This window comes from Stegodyphus dumicola, chromosome 11 (assembly GCF_044657685.1).
Source record: "Stegodyphus dumicola isolate Sdum_Otavi_A_Nest chromosome 11, ASM4465768v1".
Lineage (NCBI taxonomy): Eukaryota > Metazoa > Arthropoda > Arachnida > Araneae > Eresidae > Stegodyphus > Stegodyphus dumicola.
The window spans coordinates 127,958,473-127,982,794 of record NC_140778.1 but is presented as its reverse complement, the minus strand read 5'-3'; the positions used below and the strand labels follow the sequence as shown (position 1 = coordinate 127,982,794).

The 24,322-nt window shown below is 36.0% G+C and overlaps 1 long non-coding RNA gene across 1 annotated transcript; it reads left to right on the top strand.

Annotated features, from left to right (window-relative positions):
* Window positions 1–734: 734 nt before the first annotated feature.
* LOC146994378 (uncharacterized) lies at window positions 735–23,818 on the top strand. The gene is made up of 3 exons (XR_015043864.1): window positions 735–884; window positions 8,922–9,081; window positions 22,937–23,818. It is a non-coding gene; the product is annotated as an uncharacterized LOC146994378 (long non-coding RNA).
* Window positions 23,819–24,322: the final 504 nt, after the last annotated feature.

The window sequence follows — 24,322 nt, the reverse complement described above, 5'->3', positions numbered from 1 at the left end:
GCGTTCTTGTGAAACTCTCACTTATCCTATTCGCCATAATTATCTAACTTGTGCATGGGGAGAAAAGGATGGAAAGAAAAGTGTACATGGAAGAAGAATCCTTAGAAAACTGTTTTCCTGTGCGTCGTTTGAAAGCTTTGTGATGCATTTGCAATTATTAGGTATTTTTCCATGAATTAATCGTCTACAGTATTTGGCAATTATAACTAAGCCGTATTCATCCGAATCATATCATTTATATTTAATGTAATGTGTCTTGTATATATATTTTCGTATATGGCGTAATTGCTTGCAATTGTACTCTTTGAATTACTACATGCAGCCGTATGCTTGAAATACTTCATGTTTCACCGATGCTCCGAGTGCGGATAAGTTCCCTCATTGCCGGAAATATTTATCTGATGCGCTGAGATTTAGAGCACGTATGAAAGGTTTTAGCACGTATAAATTCTGTACAGGTTTTAGCACGTATGAAATTTATCTGAAATAAGCAATTTAGTAATCTAAAACAAAATACATTTGTTTTCTCTTACCTCTACCAAACATTTTCTTACATATATAATTGTTAAAAAATTGAAAAATGAATATTTTCGCTTCTTATCTGCCCATCTGAAAATCTTTAACGAAAATGAGGATATTTAAATTGCAAAGATTTCACAATATCGTTGTTACAGTTGCAAAATATCTTATATTGTACAAAAACTTCTATGATTTTATTTCGTTATAGCAAAACTAAGTCCAGCAGAAATGGAATTCACTGATGTTACCGCGACGTCTTTGATAGTTCGCTGGAGTCCTCCGCAAGAGAAGATAGATAGAGTTCGTCCTATTTTAAAATATTTTTCTCTTATCGTCCTGTGTATGAATATCCGACAACATTTCAGGTATGTCTAAATTTATTTTGAAAACATTTAAAGTAAAATACAGTATACGAATCTTGGCTGCCGTGCGAAAATATTTAAATCATAAATTTTGCAATTGATTGAAAACTTTTCAAACAAAACAATGTTGAAGAAAATAATTTAATAGGATCGAATCGCATATTGTATATTAAATTTATAAAACATCTTATAGTCAACAATCAGCATTCGTTATGACACTCATTTAAATTATAAAACATTTTCGGTGATAAGAACAAAAAGGGTTGTAAGGATAAACTCGGTGCGAATGCAAGTCTAACTTTTTAGACTGTCAGTCGAATTTTTTTCCTGCGGTTATCTCTCAATATCAAAACAATAAAAAACTGTAAAACTTCTTCTTAAAGCATAGAATTGAAACAATGAATTAACGTCCGCTTCTACTTGATTTACGCACGGCTATGATTCAAGACTATATACTCAGGGGCGTAGCTAGAGGGAGCAAGGGGGGCATCTGTCCCCGGGCGCAGAATCCGAGGGGCGCCAAACTGATGTTACGACAATTTAGAATTAAATGTTTTCCATCCTTGGCAAGCAGTAGGGGGCGCGAAATCTTCAGTTGTCCCTGGGAGCTGAAAACCCTAGCTACGACTCTGTATATACTATATATATTCAGCTATGATATAAGACAAAATTTTAACTTAACAAACTGGTACTGTATTTAAAACACTACTAATGTAATTTTCAATGATATTTAGACATAGATTCTCGCTGTTACTTATCACTTAGTTTATTTATTTATTTCGATAAAGTTGACAAGCCCCTAGAAGTACAGGCTAGGTTTTAACATAAAAAATAACGTCTTAATAAACTTTAGGGAATTGTTTCGAACAATGTAAATTATTAGATGTTTTCACTTTTATAATAAAGTAAATTGAATTTCGAATAGAGGAAGTTATTTTTCATTGTAACAAAACATAGTAAGGCCACCTGCCTAACGTTATGGATATAAGAGAAACAAAATTTATTCACTGAAATGTATTAAGCATATTGCCTGTTTTAAATAACCACACGAATTTCAGAAACTAGTTCAGGAGAAATATTTCATTGCTATCTGGTGTAAAGCCAAATAAGGTCAATCAATCAATCAGACAAATTATTGCTGGGATAGAGCGCGAAGCGCGCTGTTTCCAGCTCATGAACAGTTGCTTATAAGCGCATGACTTTAAAAAATTCTGAAGTTGTAGCTGGACTATTGAAGTGATGAAAAAGGAGGCCTAAAGCATGGCAGGCGTAGAGGGGGGTGTCAGTCATGAGAAGTAGGCGTGTCTACTAACCAGAGCAGGAACGCAGAGTCCGGAGGGCGGTGCTATCCCCTGAAGCCCGAGCAAAATCGAAATTAAGCAAAGTTAACATCAGATTCATCATGCAAAAGAATAATAGAAAATTTACAAGTCCATTTTTATCATCTGTTCAACCATTCCCAGGGCAAGTAATACTTTGTCCTGCGGCGAGTCAATTTTCTTACATTTTTCAACAAATTCTAGGAATTTGATTGCAATTTTCTGAAGGTTTTTATCCATCGCGAAATCCACTTTAGCTGGAGTACTAGCATCTGAGTGGGAGTCTGATGGCATACTATTTTGTGTGTGTGTGTGAGTATGGCAAAGCCTCGAGGGCTATCTGTCTAAGAGGAGGGATGCCTTCGTGGAGGACATTCTAAGGGAAACTGGCTCGTATACACGTTACGCATGGGGAAAACCACGAAAACGCCCATGCAGCCAGCCCGAGATTCGAACCTCGGACCGAACTACCAGTGTTCAGCGACTTTACCGCTCGGCCGCTGGTGGGCCGGCATACTATTTTCTTTCTGTAATGGTATTTCAGTCAACGGAGACATATTCATAGACTGCGGCTTCCGCGCTGAAATCCTTTTCATCTTGTCAGAGACAACACGAATTTTTGGTTTAAATTCGCATAACTTCGAAGTAGCAATATGATCCTTTTTACAGTTCGCGCAAGTAGGTTTCAGTTCTTTGGCTAATTTGCATGTGTAGGTCAGGTGTCCCTGCCCACACTTGAGACATCTTGGCGAATTGGTACAAAACATCTGACCGTGACCATATCGTTGACATCTGAAGCAAATCATGTTGCTTAGATTGCATCTGTATCTTCTAAACTTGACTCTAAGGTCCAGCAGAGTTTTCTTTCTGTAGACGTTTCTACTCACTTCGTTCCTTTTGAATGATGCAAAGAAAACTGGTAACTTTATTTCTTTACCATCAATTTTCTTGGTAAACTGCGTTACGTTTAATACAGGGAATCCATCTTTAACCAACTCAGCCTTGATTTCTTCCACAGACGAGTCGTCAGGCAATCCACGAATAACCACTTTCAGATGTGTATCTTTCTTAGGGCGAAAGGTGCTAAATTGCACTTCATCTTTCATTAGCACAGCTAGTGCTCTATCTCTTTGATCGGCTGTATTAAAAATCAGAGTGATTTTATCGTTAGTCAAAACACCAACGTAATCCTTGACATCAAATTTGTTAAATTGTCCTCTTAATTCGCTCCATTTCACATCCGGTCTTGGGCAGAAAATCGGTGGAAGTCGTTCACTTTTATGATCAGTCTTAGCGTTAGAAACAAACATAAGATCTTTATCAGCTTTCTCGGAATTATCAGCACAGTCCATAGCCACTGGATCAGGAACTATAGCGAGAGCTTCAAAACAATTCGACGTTACTACTTTGGAAATCTCAGTATCAGCGGAAGTCTTCTTCGTAGGGGTTTTCAACGGTTCCTTAACAGGAGCAGCGAAAATCTTAGCAGTCTTCGTAGGCGTTTGCCATTCATCATCTGTAGTTTTATCTGATATGAGAAACTGCTTTCTCTTCGTTTCAGCTTTCCTTCGGTGAAATTCAATCACAATCGGATGCTTTTTGGGAAATTCTCTCATGAAATCTTTATCACAGAATTGATCCAATGAAAGGCTTTCCTTCTCCATAAAGGCAAGGAAAATCTTCTCCGCTTTCCTTAGCAGGCCTGCCGTTTCGTAATTGTTCTTGCAGAACATCCACTTTGTTAAGAGCTTCGTATATCTCTTTATTTGCAGGATTATCCAAAGCATGACCAAAATTCTTTAATACAGCATACGACTGGTCCACAAGGACCGAACAATGTTCGTTAGTCATAGCGATAATGCACGAGGCAAGGGACGTACTTCGAAAAATTCACGTGGTTAAAGCCAGAGAAGAGTCGGAAATAGACAACCTTCACGTATGAAAGCCACACCTCGGATACTGATATGAAAAAAGAAATACAAACACATCATCATCATCATCATCAATATTGCCGGCATATTGCTGCTTTTACGCAATGTTTCCGGCTCATGACACGTAGGCCCGAAGGACGATTGACGGTAGTAAGCAATGACGATTGAAAGGAGGCATCAGTAGTGCGAAGAGGGTGTGACAGCATGACGTCACAAGTCCAGAGAAACACGCAGACGAAGCCCAGGACCAGGAGAGGCGAAGACAGGGTGAAAATCAGACTTGTTCTGTTGTTCATGATAAGTACATGTCATAATAAAGTTACACAAATAAGCTGATACAATACAATTTATTAGAATAATAAAATACATGCAAATAAAATGAAATACAAACACAATGTCAATGATTTGCAATTTTCGGAGTGCCTATGGTTCAAAACCATGTACCTCGATATCAGAATTACTAAAAGCGAGCAGAAATAGGAAAAATTTGGCATAAGTGATTTACTTGATGCAAATACAAACAATGCCAATGCCAATGATTTGAAAATTTCGGAGTGCCTATGGTTCAAAACCATTTACCTCCACATCAGAATTACTAAAAGCGAGCAGAAATAGGAAAAATTTGGCATAAGTGATTTACTTGATGCTCAATAGAGGGAGCCACAGGCTCGAGAAAGTTTAAGGATAGAGATGAGAAAATAAAAACTTAAGTATCATAATATTTTTTTATAAGTTTTTAGGTTTTATAATTTTTTTGTATTTTATATTTCATACTTTTTTTGGTTTCTATAAATTTTTTATACACAATACAAACACTAAAGCAAAAAGCGGATAGGAAAGAGCTTAATAGGCTCATTGGCATGCAAATACAAGCACGTGTTGGATACGCAAAATTATCGATATGAAATATTACTTATTAAGTGGTGAATAAGAGGAAGAAAGAAATATGTGATAAACATCTGAGCCCAAATGCAATCGTTACATAAAACTATGCGTATGAGAAAAATATTTTCACCAGTTATATATGTAAATAGAAGTCAGCACTTTTTATCGCAGTCTGAAAAATGAAAAAGATGTCCTATATGAAAAAGATGTTCTATAATAATAATCAATGCAGAATTTTAGTCAAAGTGAAATTTACTAATTTGCATTCGTATACATTTAGTGTGTTAAATTTCCCATTTAATAACTGCTCACTCTTAAGTGAACTGTCTACACAAGAAATACACATTAAGCAGAGGGAATTTATCTTATTCACAATGAGTATATTCAATTTATTCACATATAACTTTTACTTTTAACAATAGATAATATGTGTTTTGAATCTTACACTTTAAAAATCAAAAGAATGCACTAAAATAAGAAAAGACTAGATTCATTGTAACACTTTCAGTCATTCTCATCTCAATTAAAAAAATATACACTTGAATTCTCTTAATCCACATAATATGCTGTGAACATCAATCCAAATATTAATGCGTGATAAAAATCTCGAAAGTGAAATGTCAGCGATTAATTAAACTCAGAAAACGAAAGCACTACAAGATTTCTACTATTACGCCGTATATTTATAACTGCGAAACAAATGCAAATTAAAACGTAAACAATATACGGTCACATGCAGGAAGATTTAGCGTCACAAGAGCAATAACAGCTCATTGGTCCATTTTCGAAACTCCTTCCTCAGTGGCTGCGCTGATGTGCACTTGTGAAATATGCTCCCCGCATTGAGTGAAGTGGAAACACAGGGTGAATCCTCTCTCGCCAGCTTGGTTAACATTTAGTTTTATGCTTCCAGCTTCATTATGCAAAAGAGACATTAATTTATTCTAACAGGAATGGACAGTGACAAACAAGAGAGAAGATTACATGACTTAATACCAAAAGTTAGCAAGGGAGAACAGCATAGCTACCAGTTACTGAACTACTATATGACTAGGCAAGGTTTCTTTCGAACATACGTTTTTGGAAGAAACATCTCAAACACAGATACTTGTGTATGCGGAGAAAGAGACGCCCTGAACATTACATATTTAATTGTAACCTTAGAGAAGAAAATCATGAGATGCTAAACTACAATCCTACTGCCTTTTAAAAGATCTTTAATTAAAACAAACAATAGAAAGCATAAACTAAATAATGAAGCAATTGCAAAATATTAGTAGATATCTTTGCCAAACAGAATAACTACGCCAACAAAATGATTCCCATTCAAATAATTCAAGCAAATGGTTATGACAGAGTACAAATAGTGACAGACAATAAGTTATGTGAATAGTATGTGACAAAGTGAACCGCAAAGAGACTCTTGGATAAAGAGTGAATCTATGCAGTTCAAGGTTGCTGTGAAACCCACAAAATTGACGATAATAATAAAAAATTGACGATTAATTGACGACCACAAAATTGACGATAATGATAGTGATTAGATTAATAATTAGAATGATTATTAATTAGATTTATTGAATCTGGAGCAAAGATTCTGAAGTTTTAACTTTATCATACTAAACTGCATTATTAAGGAATTTTTCGATTCAGCGCTTTATATTTTCTTAAATTTTATACATTTTACTTTTTTATATTATGCAATAAATAGAAATTAACTGTAATTCGACTGAAATTTATTTAAAAAAAATTTTTTTTTGTGATAACATCTGAAATTGGTTTTTCTGGCAACTTAGTTTCTCATGATAAAAATCTGTATAAAAAATATTTTCTAGAAAGAAAAAGTGCATTTTCAATTCTTTTATATATATAGATTTAAAATATGCAAAAACAAAAACAACAACAACAAAAAAAAAACAACAACAACAAAAAAAAAAAAATAAAATAAAAGCTCAATTTTGCAAGCGATTTCGGTCCACAAATTGAGCAGTCAGAGGGTTAAGAAATCCCCCAAAATTGGAAATAAATACTGAAGGAATGGCTGCATTTTTAAGGTATCCGTTCCGGACATGAACGGAGTGCTACATTAGCTGCTAGTGCATCACAAGGTAGCGTCGGAGCCCCGAGATCTTGCTGCCGGCTAGTCCCGTCCTGGGCGCCACCGCACGGACGTCTAGGTTTGGACGGCTAGGCACGGACGACATTTGGGAGGGCGCCTGGAGTGCAGCTGTCGGCCTCAGAACCCTGTAGACCACTTGGGTGTATTGAGAATATTGGTGTATTGAGAATACGACAAAGCACACTAGGGCTAACTGCCTAAGGGGAGGGATGCCTTCGGTGTGGTGTATTTAATTATGGCAAAGCACACTAGGGCTATCTGCCTAAGGGGAGGGATGCCTTCGTGGAGGACTTTCTAAGGGAAACTGGCTCGTATACACGTTACACATGGGGAAAACCACGAAAACACCCATGCAGCCAGCCCGTTCGCGGGATTCGAACCTCGGACCGAACTACCAGTGTTCAGCGACTTTACCGCTCGGCCGCTGGTGGGCTGGGATGCCTTCGTGGAGGACTTTGTAAGAGAAACTGGCTCGTATACACGTTACACATGGGGAAAACTACGAAAACGCCCATGCAGCCAACCCGTTCGCAAGATTCCAACCTCGAACTGAACTACCAGTGTTCAGCGATTTTACCGCTAGGCCGCTGTTGGGCCTTGTAGACCACTTGGGAGATGAGTAATTAAAATGCTTGCATTACTGAAAAGGAACTTGTATAATATTTGTGAAATAAGCAAAAATTCTTCAAATTCAACCCATTTTTTTATTATTAATTTTAGGTTTTAATTTCAGCTAAGCAGTAGTGAATTTTCGTCAACTATGGAGCAAATGAAATTTATTCACATTTTTTACTTAATTTAATAATACATTTTAGCGAAACCTGCAAGGTATTTTTCCCAGAAGAATCAAATAAATAATTAATTTAACACATCTTTAACAGATTTTAACTTTGCAATCTATGGAAGGTAGAAAAGCGATGAATACCAGACTAGCTAGTAAACATGCCTGTTACAAACACCTTATTCTCACTCGGAAAGCTGTCTTCCCATGGAGTTTAGATGTGCCTGATCAACTAATCTACAACCCAGAGAATGGAACACTAACGCAAAACCTTTAACCTCGTCTTTTTAATGATTAACTATTTCATCCACACTGCTTAAATTTTACATTAATAACGAATCATATTTTGGTGACGCATATAAAGTCACGTAAATGCATATAAAGTCACATAAATGCATATAAAGTCACATAGATTTTGTCTACTTCAGGAGTGTTTCTTAATTTAAGGAAAGTGAATTACATTTTAGCGAGATTTATACTCTGATTGAGTTTAAATGTTATAAATACTTACCTCTTCGATCCTTTATGTAAAGAAATAAAATCGAATAGCCAGTCTTATTAAGCCATTTATTATTTCATTGTCAGAAATTTGCATTCTTGCTTGAATCTTAAGGGACTGTTGGCTCTGTTTAGATCGGAATAATACTTTGCTGCTAAAAGTACCAAAGAACACATCTACATTATATGCACACTACGATGCTTAACATCCAGTCTCCATATCACATTTCTTTGTCAGAAGTACCTCAGTTCAGTATTCTTGATTTGGCTTAAAATACAGAATTAATTCGCTGTCCCAAATACCAGTTACATTAATCAAGTAAATGTATATTTTGACACATAATCTGTAGTTGTGAAACATGTTTATTCATTCTAATTCATGGTTTGTTTAATACAAAAAATTTTGGTATACTTTCTACTAATACTTAGCAGTTGTTTTAATTTTTTTCTGTGAAGTGGTAATTTCGTTTTTTCCAAATAAATGTTAATAGAAATCCTTTGTTTCAGGAAATAAAGCTAAACTCTTTCAGCGAAAATTTCGTGGCAGTAGATGACTTGATACCTTATACAAAATACGAATTTAGAATTACCTGCGGATTCCAAAATTTATACAACCTAGGCATTCCTTGCACATCTTCGAATGCTTACGTAGAAACACTTCCTGACGGTAAGTGTTATAAATTTTTAGGTAATATATAGCCTGAATATGTATACTGCATTAAACTAAATGAAACGACTCTACTAAGAAACGTAAAAAACTTTAACAGTAAATTGTTAATAGTGTACTACCGACAGGTTTTGACATGTTACCTTAATCGAGTATAATGGCTCTAAGTGAGTGTTTTCTTTGCTTACAGCAGATGCCGCTACATTCTAACTTAACATACCGCCGCCGTTTGGAATTTCATATTTCAGTATGTAACATATACAATTTAACAATTTTTTGAGAATAAATAATCCTGCAGTCGCTAACAGGAAATTTTCCATTGAGAAATACAGTATAAAATAATATGAGACCAGTAAGCATAATAATGACCATAACCTAATTATAAAGTTCCATTTTCAAAATAAAGCACAAATTTTACAAATTACACAATAATGTAACGCTAAATGTTGTTATTCTTGATAGGCAATAAAACATTTTTACTAATACATTGAATGCACACCATTGCATGTTTTCACATTAACAACTCTTATTTTGTTACCTTTACCAAGTAAAAGTTCTGAAAATAGAACCTGCACCGTTGGAGATGGAAATGCAACTTCATGTGTCAAAAATATTTACGCGGGTATTCCTCAAGGGTCAATTTTAGGCCCGCTTTTTCACATCATCCATACCAACGATTTCCCTTGCTTTTCCGAGGATACAAATGTTCTCGCAGCCAGCTACGCTGATGATACAGCGATAGCCACCAAGTCTCTGAACCCAGAGTATGGCTTGTCAAGAATTCAGACGAAAATCCCTGCTATTGAGGAGTGGTGCAGTCGCTGGAAAACGTGCATTCAGCCAGAAAAGTCCAAGATTCTACTCATTCGAAATCGCAGACAGAGGAAACGGTTAAGAATTGAGGTTAAACTTTTTGACAAAATCATCCCTACAGTTGATAAAGCTAATTACCTGGGAGTTACCCTTAACAAGAACTACAATTGGAAGGATCATATGCTTAGAGTAAGCGGAAAAGCACACGGGATCATTTTCAGGCTTTTCCCTCTCCTAAAGAATGAAAACCTCACCCTCAGACTGAAAAAGAGGATTTATGAAACTGTAATCCGACTCATTCTCACGTATGCTTCCCCAGCCTGGGCAAACTACAAAGCAAACGAAATTAGCAAACTCCAAGTGCTTCAAAATAAGGTGCTAAGAATCATCACAAAAGCTCCTTACTATGTTCGGAATAGGACTCCCCACTCCGACTTGAAAATAGATACTATTCAGGACTACCTCAGCAGAATAAACAACAACTTTTTTAATAATATTATCAATGTGAATCCCGCTAATTTCACGGACATTCTTATCTACGAAATCCTGGCTGAAGACAAAATCCTCCGCCCATTTGCCGCCCACCTCTTGAGTTCAGAATTCTAAGTTCCAGTTTTCTGGTTTTCAAGCAGCATCGATCGGGGTCAGTTTCTGGGAGGGTGACCTCCCACGTGACTGGCTCCGACGAATGAACAGTTAGTATTCGGGCTATCCTACACAGGTCATCCGAAGTTTCTTTCTCCGGCCCCTGCTTGGCGGATTCCATCCAAGATGTAGCAGTACAGGAGCAAAGTCCTTCTTTTTCTCTTTTTCTCTCTCCAGCACACTTCTACCTCCACGAGAGAAAATTTCTTTCAGGTTTCTACTCTGTCAGGCCCCACATGGGATCACATCAGGAACTGGCAAGAGCAGGACTTCCTGCTGAAAGCCAGTATAACCGCAAAGTTCCAAAGGTAAGAGTTCTACAATTCTAGCTAAAGAATATTTAAATGGGAGAAGATTGTCTTCCTTTAACGCAACTGACATACCTACTTTTAAATTTTCTTTATTAATAAATATTTGTTGAGCTATTCAAGATGATTTAAATAAGCAGTTTACTAATGTTTCCAAATGAATTGAATGGACTTAGTAAAAATCTGCCATTTTGAAATTCGTACACGTGTAATTCGGCACGTGTAAGATGAGACAAGTCAAGTTCAGAATAAGAAGTAATAGAACGGCCAATAAAAAAATGACCCGGCGTTAAAGCCTCAAGAACATTCCCATCTGTTGCTAAGAGTAAAATTGGACTCAAATCGAGAATAACTTCAATTTATGTGACAACAGCGCAAACTTTTTCTAAAGTCAATGTATCATTGTCGATTGTATGCTGAAGATGGTATTTAAATGACATAATGCCTACTCCCATAAACCACCAACATTTGGTACCCTGAGTGGAATTAGTTTCTAATTTATACATTTAGACGTTGTTAAGAAATTTGCAATATCAGCATTAGATTTAAGGTCTAAACTATGCAATGTTTTCAGCTCCATTTGCAACAACCATATTAGTACCGTTGTCTGATATTATGGTATTATATTTTCCACGTCTAACAATAATTTACTACGTCTAAATATATTGCTTTAGAAGATAAACTCATAAATATAGCAGCATATAGTTTTGCATAAATATCCTTTCTCAAATTTTTATACTTGATAAGCAATGGATCAGAAAAATGAAGTCCACAAGCATTACAAACAATTCTTTCTCCAGATAAATTTTCCATAAATTTTTCCAGTACAATTTTGTTAACGTTAAAAGGGGTTACACATTCATGTTCAGAGCTTCGAACTATATCTCGACCATTAATACCACAAAATACAGTAACATTATACAGCACATACAGTAACGTTCATGCGCCACGATGCAAATATCCAGCTATGCAAATACTCCAAATTTGATCTAGTAAATGCATGATCTTTTGGCACTACATAAGGAAACTTTTGATTGTAATTAAAATTACTATTTGTATATCTGCTCCGCCTTCTCTTAGAATAGTATCTCTATCTAAGAATTCGCATGAAAATTTTTAATTTATACAGTTGATAGCGTATTTAGATATCATCGTAGCGTATTAGATATCATTTAGATATCATCGTATTAGATATCATGATAGCGTATTTAGATTCTACATCAGAATGATAATTAAAAATATCTTGTTTAAATTTTGCAAGTATTAAGAGTTTTACCACAACTCTTAATGTATTATATAATTACGAGAGGTTACTATAAACGTAAACGTTCTTCTTGTGTTATTTGAGGCTGCCTATTATTATTTTTCAAGAAATGTAAAAAGCTTGCGTAACATTCTGGGAAAATTGTACATGAACATTTTTAAAGCAAAGTCTGATCATACAACGAGGAAAATTTTGCTACATAAATTATGTAGCGTTTATAGAACTTTATTAGCCTTAATTATAAAACATTACTAGTTTAAGTATAAGGTATTATTAGTTTTAAATTTTTGTTCACATTTTTACTTCCTTGTACAAAGTAAAAAGGAAGTATTGTAATCGCGAAAAGTTTCAGGCAGCATATTTCAACGAAAATATCCATTTTGTTCGCTACAGAATGCAATTTAACGATGTTTTTGCGTGATATCTGTACGTAAGGACAGAATAAAAGACTCGTTTCCTCCAAAAAAATTATAAAACTGCTTTAAAATTAATTCTGAAGAGAATTTTCCGTGGCGTCTGTACGAACGTACGTACGTATCTCGCATAACTCAAAAACGAGTAGCCTCAGAACGTTGAAATTTTGTATATAGGACTGCTACAACATGTAGATGTGCACCTCGTATTTTGGTTGCAATCGGCCGCACCAAACGTATATAAATATATTTATATATATATCCACTCTGTTACCCGGCTCAGTGATCTCAGTTTCTTTACTCTTATATGTTTGTAAATTGTACATTTTTTGCTTTAAAAACGATTGAATTATGATGTTCTTATCTTCCAGATAAGGTTTTAATGCATTTAGTAAATCTGTATGCAATATTTTTAGAATTATCAACAATTTTAAAGTTGTTTAAGTGTCGCTAAGCCTAATAATGTTTTTGATGGCGGCAATTCCTTGTTTACATTTGAAACAGCAGAATAGTGGATTCATTGCCAATCTAGAGAAACTTAGCTTCGCAACAACAAAGATAACGCCTTCATTTATTATTGCCAATTAAATCATGCTTAATCCTTTCTGGAATTTTTTCAAGGAAATAAGTGTTTGAGATTTACTTCGTAATTTTTAATATAGATATTTTGAATTTTTATGTATTTTTGCCTTCTCGCGAAGTGAGAACTGAAGTAATTGAATGAGAAATACTCAATCGTCTGTGAAAAACTGTTTCCTTTTTTTGTTTTGTTTGCTTAATTTCTTTTATACATAATTATAGCTTTATTATAGTATTTGAATAGAACACGTGGCAACGATTAGATAATTCTATTCTTTAAATGATATAAATTTTGTGCATTATGAGTTATAATAAGAACGAAATATAATACTGTTATGTGCATCTAGCACCAGAGTGTGGCTATGGTAAACAAATACTAGAGCGAATTTTAAAGATGCTTTTATTCTATTGTGGTTTATGCGCTGTCGGCGAAGTAGATTTAATTCAATCCAATAAGTTTAAATGAAATGCAAGAAAAAATGCATATAATTTAATATTCCATACAAGGAAGTCATGTGGTGTAAACATCAGATTTTTTAACTTTCATTACCTTTGAATAATCCAAATGTCATGTCTCCTAGTTCCCTATTTGGCCGCAGAAATTACAAATTCTTCATTTGTCATTGAAACAGTTGAGAGTAATAGTTATCCCCCTGCTGGGAGAATAATAACCATATATTGGAAAGTAAGATTCTTTTGATCCTTATAGCTTTTAAGAGAATAATTTTTGTTTCCAGCTTTTGCGCTATTTTAATGATCATGATATGCTTCGCAGGGAATACCTGTTACGCATCTAAATGGACCAGGTTTTCGTTATGGGGTTCACGTTCACCGTTTCTTTAGAACTGATGAAGACAGAGAGGCTTTCATTTTTGATGATTTTTCAAAATACGCTGAGCCCAGAAATGAAACAAAATTCGTTTTTAAAGACATGGATCTAATTACACCATACAAATTTATAATACATAGCCGAAACAACATTGGTTATTCGAAGAACTCCACATTTATAATTGTCGACTCACGTAGAAGTAAGTTTTGAAGATTTTTAGTTATGGAACCTGTAATCATTTAAACTTGTATGCATTTAATTTCTTATAAGATTTTGCAACACTTAATTTTATTTGAAAATTTATTAATAATAGATATTTTTAAATACTTAATACTTGAATTTTTTTACGAGTAAATTTTGTTATCATTATTTTACCCATTTCTACCGAACTGCTCAAATTTTGCTTACTTAATTATTTGCGATCGTAGCACAGTTTCAGGGAGAATGTGAATTTTAACATTTTCTTGTATTGCCAAAAAATTCAGCGCTTATGTCGGTTTTATCTATAAATCGTAAAAGCCAACCCATGATAAATACTTTATTAATTTTTATTTACGATAAATAAATTGGTATATTTTAAATAACACTAAAAAAAAGTGTTCAAAATTACAATTGTTTCAAATTTTCGGCTTACTAATGGCTGACTGATTAAGACCTCTAAGCAATGATTATTCAGATTTCCGAAAAAACCGGTGGGTTTCTGATTTTTTCCCATTCCCTCCATAAATATAAGAAAATCTAACTTGTTTCCATTAGCAGGTCCTCCACGAACGCTCCCCTAGACTTGGCTAAGTAGCATTTTTAGCCCAAAGAAGAGTACCCCAGGAGAGCTATTAGTCTCGAAACGACATTTTGCGTCGGTTCACTATAAACGATGCATCACTTTTTAAATTGTTGCCAGCAAATATTATTGCCCTGTATTATATTTAAAGAAATTAAATCATAAAGAATCTGCATGCTTCTCGCATTGTGAGAAAATGATGGTACATACAGCCATCAAATTTTGAATAACGTAATCCTCCATCCGAACATGGGCACCTGAAAGCGTTAATTTGGAATTTCGAATTTTTGTTATTCTTTTTTTTTTCCAATGGCAGATTGTGAACAATTACAAAAGTAACCCAGTCCGTTAATCTATACAAGGCCGGAAGTGGTGGTCACTTTATTATGGAAGCACCTAATAGATGGGCCACCATCGCCTTTCCTATGAAGGGAAGGACAGTTACAACCATGCCTTCTACGGGATTCGAACCCAAGCCCTTCGGCATCGCAGTCAGCTTCTCTGACCACTGCATATGGACTTTAACCCAATTAAAATTCAATTGATGCCTTACCTCCAATTGTAAAAAAATGGTGATGCAATTAGAGGTAAGGCATCAATTGAATTTCAATTGTGTTAAAGCCCATATTGGTTGTTTGGGCAATGAGAGGCGGATGTCTTAGCAAAGGAAGCAACAATGAGTAATGATATTGAAACTGTCGATGTACAAGTCTCCAGGAGAAGATGCATTAATATTATGAAGTGTGACATTGTAGTTAAATGGCGGAGTCAATGGGAAAACTCGGCTAAAAATAATATGTTCATGAAGATTTTTGTTCCTAAGGAAAATATGAATATTAACAATGACATTGACTTGAATCAGTTAATTACTCGTCATGGGAGATTTCCCTTTCACCTGTAAAAATTTTATGTTCAAGATAATGATTTATGTAAATTATGTACAAAAGTAGGAGACAATGTCCACTTTATTACAGAATGTAAGTTAACCAGATGCATTGATGGAGCGAACATAGAGTTTATGAAAAATGGTTTATTTAGGGCAAGAGGAATAGCGCATGAGATTATGAAAATTATTGACAACAATAAAGAAGCCATTGGCATTGTGTGATTCGTGTATTTGTATAGTTATGTGGTTTGGTGAACACTATACCGACTGGGCGGCATTTTTTTTTTTTTTTTTTTTTTTTTTTTTAATTCTCTATTTTATATTTTATAAACCTTTAACGAATTTTTGATTAAGAATTTCAATGGGAGCAATGGCAACACCATACGAAAAACAATTTTTTTTTTTTTTTTTATTTCCAGATCGCGAGACTGTCTAGGGAAAATTCGAAAGATACTTTGTTTTTAAATATTTTGCTGTTCAATTGAATTTTATGTGGTTTAAGAGCGAAGAACAGGATATTTAATAAGCAAAGGCAACACGCAAAATGTTAAAAAAAGTTAAAATCTAAAAGCATTTTTTTAATTGTTAATTGCTAATTTTTATTTTTTGTTTTGTTTTAATGTATTTAAGGAACTTAAATATGTAGAAATTCTCATTAAAGTTTTCGGCGCCACTGATAAATAAAAATTTATATCTTTAATTTAACAATCTAAACTTGCATGGGAATTGTATTTGAAGAGCTACTGTTATCGGTTTTACACCTTGTATCACGATTTTCTCCTATCCGGATTAATGAAAGGTAACGCCAAATTTAAAATTCGCCTTCTCTGTCGATCTTAAATTTTGCTCTTTTTCCATTCTGCTAAGGGTTCTTTTTTGTTAATTTCTTTCATTCCATATTTTTTCGTTTATGATATTTGCAAAGATATGGGCCTTTTTTATCGCGCAAAGCAATTTTTCTGGAAGCACGGGAGAAGATTATATCGGAATATAACTATCTAAACTTACCTGCGAATTGTATTTTAAGAAACGTTCTTATTGGCTTTACATTTTGTATCACAATTTTCTCTCATTTTTATTAATCAACGATTAACTTCTAATTTGAAATTCTCTCCCTATACCTTGCTTAAATTTTGTCTTCTGATTCACATTCCGCTAAGGGCTCTATTTTTCATTTAGTTTTGTTAATTTCTATCATTTAAGCTTTTTTAGTTTAACATCTTTGCAAATATATCGGCTTTTATAGGCAAATATCTTATAGTGAAAAAGGAATTTTTCTGAAAGCACGAAAGCAAATTATATCCGAGTATAAAAATTTCAGTGTAGTCATTTTACATGCGTTAATAACTATTAGAGAGTTATACTACAGTGGGCTAATCTTTGGAATATGGTAACAGGTAGTTTGGCGACATTTTGGTAAGGTGATGAAGGTTACTAGCTAGGACTTTAGCAGTGTACATGGATAAAGTCAAGAGTGTGCGCAATGCCATTTTTGTGCACTTCTGGGATTTTTTTTAAGTGAAAATAGGTCGACGTGTACATGGATACCGTGTATGTGCAATTCTTAGAAACGCGGCAAGCAGTTTGCGATTCTGCACTTTCTCCCAATTTCGCACCTAATCGTCGTCATGATTAAGCACTTTTGTTCCATAAAAGTTCTAGCATAAGCGTAATTAGGCTAGCAGATTGTTGGAAAAAAATTTTAAGTAAAAAAAAAAATAAAAATAAAAAAAAAACCCTGCCTTTACTTCGTGAAAACAAAATGGTGTCCAAACAAAAACTAGCAGGTTGCTGTAGCAGGGTTGGTCGCCAAATTTTCGCCAAAAAATTGCCAAGTTACAATAATCCAAAGATTAACCCTACAGTGCTGTAGAAAACCGTTGAAATTGCGAGCTTAGCTAATGCTTAGCTATCAATACCAGTTTGATTAACGAGCATTTAAAAGAACTGCATCTCACAAGCTTATAGCTAAATGAAATACCATATATGCGTAACAGTACAGTACTATGAACAAAAACGTTGTATGCAGAGTAAGATAAGGCGTTGTTTTGGTTAATATCGTAATTAGTGAGAGCTAACATGGTTTGGTTAGGTTCTTTATTTAATTATAGCAAAGCGCACTCGAGGGCTATCTGCTTAAAGGGAGAGATGCCAAAAATAAATGCGGATACTATACGGTTTTGAATTGGTAGATTATGGCTAGCCACACTGTGGCTATCTACCTAAAGGAAGGGATACCTTCGCGGAGGACTTTCTAAGGGAAACTGGCTCGTATACACTTTACACATGAAAAAAAACCACAAAAACGCCCATGCAGCCAGCTTGTTTGTCGAGATTCGAACTCCGGACAGAATTACCAGTGCTTAGCAATTTTACCGCTTGGCCATTGGTGGGCTGAGAGCTATTTCTCTTGTTCTCTGAAATCCAGCTATCTCACGAAAGCGTGAGTAAACACCATGTTAATATATATGCATTTTTGACACTTACAATCTGTAGATTTATCACATCTTTGTGCTCTGTGGGAACAAACCCAGAAGTTTTCTCAGTGATTAACCTCAGAAACAATTTAACAGCTTATCATCTTCCATCAAAGGCCTTAACGTAGAAAATGTTTCCTACTAAATAAAAAATTAAAAAGACATTGCAGGATAGCTGATTGAGCAAAAAGCATAGAAGTTAACAGAAAATGAAAAGGAAAAAGGAAACAGATCATTGAGAAATAAAAGCTGCTTTGCATCACTTTTAACTCAGTTACTGGGGTGGTTGTGGCGTGAATGTCAGATACTGGGTCTCAGTTACTGGCGCTAATGTTTATGCCAAACATTAGCGCTTAAGCCATAATTTCAAGGCTGTTCAGTACTTTTTAACAATGTCCTCATACCGAGAAAGTGCAATACAATTATTTAAATGTTCAAAACTCATAAGCTGATTGGAGTCACAGTTTGGGGAATCCATCACTCCAGTTCTCTAGAGGTGTTCTCGCAAGCACTCATGTGCGGTCAGACGTCTAAATAGAGCTACCAGTGTTATTCTTGGAAAACTGGAAATGAAAGTTGTCTCTTCCCCCAGAATCCTCCAACTCTTATCCATAGCAAGTTGAATCATATCCTGCTTGAGTATTTTCGAAAGAGTCAAGTTAATACACAATTTAGTCGTATGAAATGAAAGCGGTAGATTAATGTGTTGCATTATGAAAGTACCTTTCTTATCCAAAGTATCAGCTTTTTCATTTACCATAATTCTACAGTGGGCTAGAAGCCATTGGAAAGAAATTCTGTGTGCTATAGCCTTAAGGAAAGGCCTGCAGTCTAAGATTCTTTGGGAACTATTTTGATTATTCAAAAGAGCTTGAAGCGCACTTTTGGAATCTGACCACATGACTGCCTTTACAAACGAGTGGCTACGAATCGACAGTTGTTGAATAGTCACAGCAATAGCTTCAATTTCAACATCAAAACGCAGCTGTAAGAGTTCCCATTGATAAATTGAAACTGAAAAGCTCGCTAAGGATACCTGCTCCAGCATCGTGCGTTCTCTCTAACATAGAGCCATCAGTGTAGACATGCAACCACTCATTTTGAAGATAGGAAACCCCATAGTTTCCATTGCAATAGATCTTAATTGTTAATCGCTCATTTCGTTTTTAACAACTCTTTGTATAAGATCAAGATTTACATTCAAAGTCAAAAGGTCCAAGGGGTAATGGGGAGGAGGTAAAAATTAGATAATACCGGCTCAACTCCAAAGCATCAGATTTTCTGTGAGAAGCCTGTATAAAGGGTGTTTCATAGATCATGGGACAAACTTGAAGGGGTGGTGGAGCGTACTAAAACATGCATTTTTTATAGGAATGTAGGGTCTAAAGTGACGGGTTAAGGCAGGAACGCAAAAAAACGACACGAGAGGAAAATGTGTTTATGTACAAAATCAACGCAAAGTGCTTCTTTGTAGCAATACAGTATTCAAAATTGCTACCACCAGTAGTAATACATGCTTGGTAACGTCGCAGAATGGGTTGAGGAATATTTTGGAAAACGGCAGGCATTTCGCGCACGCTTGCAGCCGCAATGGGTAGTCGTGCAACGAGGTCCTTCAGTGACTCAACGGGAGTCTCGTAAATGATGCTCTTCAGATGGTTCCATAAAAAAAAATTCAAGCTGGAACAATCTGGCGAACGGGTCCACGACGGCCAATCCATCAGCCCGGAAATGTCCCATCCAAGTAATTGCGTACCTGCACGTGGTTTATGGGCTGGTGCACCATCATGCTGGAACCACATGCGATCACGAACGACAGCCGGAACATCCTGCAACAATTCCACTAGCACTTCTAGCAGAAACATATGATAACATAAGCCATTTGTACGTGCAGGTAAGAGGTATGGGCCTATGAGGTAGTCGTTAACAGTTCCCGCCCACACATTCAAGGAGAAGCGGGTTTGGATAGCATGTGGACGTGTGCCGCGTGGACTATGAGTTGCCCACACGTGCATGTTTTGGCTATTGAAGATGCCGTCCTGTGAGAAAGTTGCCTCGTGTGTGAATAGCACATCCAATGGAAAATCCGCTTGCGCCGCACACAGCTGCAAGAACCAATGACAGAAATGAACTCGAAGAGGGTAATCTGTCTCTTGAAAGGCTTGGACTCTCTGCAAATGGTATGGGTGCAAACCATTTTCATGCAATAATCTCCAAACGGTGGAATGACTCAGCTGCAGATGACGTGCAATAGCTCTTGTACTTGTCTAAGGTAATTCATGCAAAATGTTCAAGATGGATTCTTCAATGCGAGGTTGTCGTGCACTTCTTCTTCCACTTCTAGTGTCAGAGGTGGCTTCAAATGCCCCATTTTCACACAGAGACCGATGCAACCTCTCGAACATTGTGTGCTCGGCATACGCGCGCGTGTGTGTGGGATTATGACAAAGCCTCAAGGGCTATCTGCCTAAGGGGAGGGATGCCTTCGTGGAGGACTTTCTAAGGGAAACTGGCTCGTATACACGTTACACATGGGGGAAACCACGAAAACGCCCATGCAGCCAGCCCGTTCGCGGGATTGGAACCTCGGACCGAACTACCAGTGTTCAGCGACGTTACCGCTCGGGCGCTGGTGGGCCACTTCGAAATACGCCTGTTCGGAAACCGTTCCTGGTACAACCGTAGCGCTGCTCTGCGGTTCCCATTAACAGTACCGTACATGAGATGCATGTCAGCTTTTTCCCTGTGCGTAAACTCACCCATCACGCTCAACATCGGAGTTGCGAATAATCCTCTGATGCATGGGATCGTGGTTTGTCCGGCTCACTACCGCCCTCTACCGCTGCATTGCCAGCCAATCACAGCTGTAGTTCCTATTATTGTTAGTGTTCCCTTTTTTGAACATTTATTTTGAATACTGTATTTCTGAAAAGAAGCACTACTTTGCGTTGATTTTGTACATAAACACATTTTTCTCTATTGTCTTTTTTTTTTCTTCTTTTTTTTTTTTCGTTTTTGCCTTAACTTGTCACTTTAGACCGTTTTAGTACGCTTCACCACCGCTCCAAGTTTGTCTCATGATCTGTGAAACACCCTGTAGAGTAATTTTGAGTTTTAAGATTCCTAGAAATTTCCTTTTTCTAGTTCCTCTAAAAGGCGTTGCCGAGCAAACGCACTAGCTTCTGGTATGAAAGGATCACTTTTTCTTAATACAATTATGAACAGGATCTAAACCTGTTTAAAAGCTGCATTGCAAGAATAGGAGTCGATCTCACTGCCCCAGTAATTATGCGCAACGCATGGTTCTAGAAGATCTGGTCTGCATTCTCCGGAGCTGTGATGAGGATCTCGCTCCAATGACCAATAACTGGTTGGAAGTATAATTTGCATATAGTCGTCAATGTCTCTCTGTCACAACCCCACCTTGAGCCAGCCAAACCTTTTGAGACAGAAAGTCTTCCTACGGCTTTGTTTTCTGGGGTGAATATAAGATGGCTTCAAGCATTCTTTTTATGCTCCTCCATTCTTTGCCCAGTTCTCACCTATGCTTCTTCAGCCTGGCGCACTGCTTCAAACACCAATTCACTGCATAAAACTACAAACCTTCCAGAACAATTTTCTTACAAAAATTACGGGGGCCCTATGGGTCATACGAAATTCCGACCTACATAAAGACTTAAAAATTGAGGATATTAGAACATTCATCAGACGACTCAATAACAACTTTTTTAATACAGGACACAGTTAATTACGATGACACAGTTAATTACGATGATAGTTAATTACGATGACACAGTTAATTACGATGACCACTAATGACACAGTTAATTACGATGACAGCCCACCAGCGGCCGAGCGGTAAAGTCGCTGAACACTGGTAGTTCGGTCCGAGGTTCGAATCCCGCGAACGGGCTGGCTGCATGGGCGTTATCGTGGTTTTCCCCATGTGTAACGTGTATACGAGCCAGTTTCCCTTAGAAAGTCCTCCACGAAGGCATCCCTCCCCTTAGGCAGATAGTCCTAGTGTACTTTGCCGTATTCTCAATACACACACACACCTTAATTACGATGACAACTTCAACCATGAGCTACTAGAGGAAGATTTTAACCACGTCTCTATGCAACACATATTTTTATATATGATATTTTATTATTTTGTCTCTCTTTTAATAATTATCTCAATTGTCCCTTCCTCCCTATTTTCAAGCAGCACTAGCGGCGGTCAGTACTCAGTCAGTAGGTTGACCACCCACGTGACTAACGCCCACCAATCATTATATCACACCCTTTCTCCGTCGGATTCGTCAGCTCTTACCCTGGTGACTTCATCAACTAAGTTCCATCTATGATACTTACATCGCATAGTGCTTCCCACGCACAATATTTCTTAGGTCAGACCCTCAAAGTTTAATATACACAACCATTTCACACACCAGTGACCAAATCTGAGGTTACTCATGTATGAGTTCCCCTAATCGGTGTATCTGAGGTACCTGTAATAGCAGGATAAAGTTTCTGCTGACACAGGCCTACAATATCAGAGTCATTTTATGATTTTGTTGATGGTTTGTTAAAGGAAACATGCTTTCACCTGCAAATCATATATGAGCTTGATAGACTGAAAATAGCCTATAAGAAAGCTAATTAACTTTGACTTAAAATTACTTTGACATAAAATTAAATATTTATTGTGATGTAAGTTATAAAATTGGGATATATTATCTTCTTATTTTAAAATTTGGTTGCTGATTTGTAACTAATATGGTTTTCAACAGTCATGTAAAAAATCATATCATTTTTGTTATCTAATAAGATATTTAATATTACTGATAGTATAATTTTCTGTACATTTATTTTCAGTACGGGATGGACCAAAAAACATCATGGTTTCTTCCCAAAAAAATAACTACCTAATTTATTAGGATATTTCTACCAATGAAGAAGTTCAGTTTTATACTATATTCTCATGCATAAGTTTCGCGCCATGGCCTATAAGATGCCAGACACCTCTGCAATGGCAACATATTGCAGAATATCAACTCCCTGGTAAAAGCTTTAAGTTCATTGACCTAATGCATAAAAATACTGTGAATTATGTATTTGCTATATCAGCAAACTCCGAAAATTGGACATCAGGAATGCATTGGGCTATCTGCAATATTTCCAGGCGAAGCAATCTTTCATTTTCATATTTATGGAATATTTGTTCTGAATTCATATTTGCTTTCAGCTTGGCGGGTAAAAATTTTGGTACTTTGTATCTATGAGCAAACTGCAGTTGTATTCTCTGAATTTTGCAATTTAACTCATTAAAATTCTTATTTTAAATCTTAAATTATAAAAATTGATTTAAAAGTAGCTTTTTTCTAGTGAACATCGTTTCTCTAGTGAGTCTCCTATCATACTCTAAATTTCTTTTTAAAATTATTGGTCAAAAATATGTCTTAAATATTTACTTTTCCAGTATTCATTTAAAACAATTGCTTTTAAATTAAAGGATATGTATTTCTACAATGTGTGGCAAACAATAGTAATAAATACGCGTAATATTTGCTACGTATTTCATTGTAATTCACAGGTAGCGTAATCTCATCTATTACAATGTTTGTTTTGTGGCAACATGATGCTTTGAGGTATTAATTTAGTACTCTTACTGGTATTTGTACAGATATGTATCATGTTTTATTTAGATTCTGTTAAATAAACTGTATTTGTATTCAATAAATCATTTTTTATGAGCAACGTTTGCATTTTGCCTTTTGACTTAGTTTAAATAATGAGAACTAACTACTCGATTCGCCGTGGAAAATTATCAGCATTTCCTAACGTTTCTGCAATTTTTTTCTCTATGCAAACAACTAAAAAATTATCCTTTTTATTATATTTATTCTAGCCGTAATCTTAAATTTAGTTTTCGTAGCAACAGCAGTAGGAGTTCTGTGGGCTTTTAGGCTTGAGAGTAATTAAAGTAAAGAACAACGAAGCGTCTTATAGAATCCCCGAAATGAGAAGACCCTTGATAAAATATTTGCTCAACTAGGAGACTGCCAGGGAAAACAGATCTAGTGCAAATCAAACAATGTATCAAAAGCACTTCATTAGGAAAACAGTCAACATTTTGTTTGCTCAACTAGGAGACTGCCAGGGAAAACAGATCTAGTGCAAATCAAACAATGCATCAAAAGCACTTCATTAAGAAAACAGTCAACATTTTGTTTGCTCAACTAGGAGACTGCCAGGGAAAAC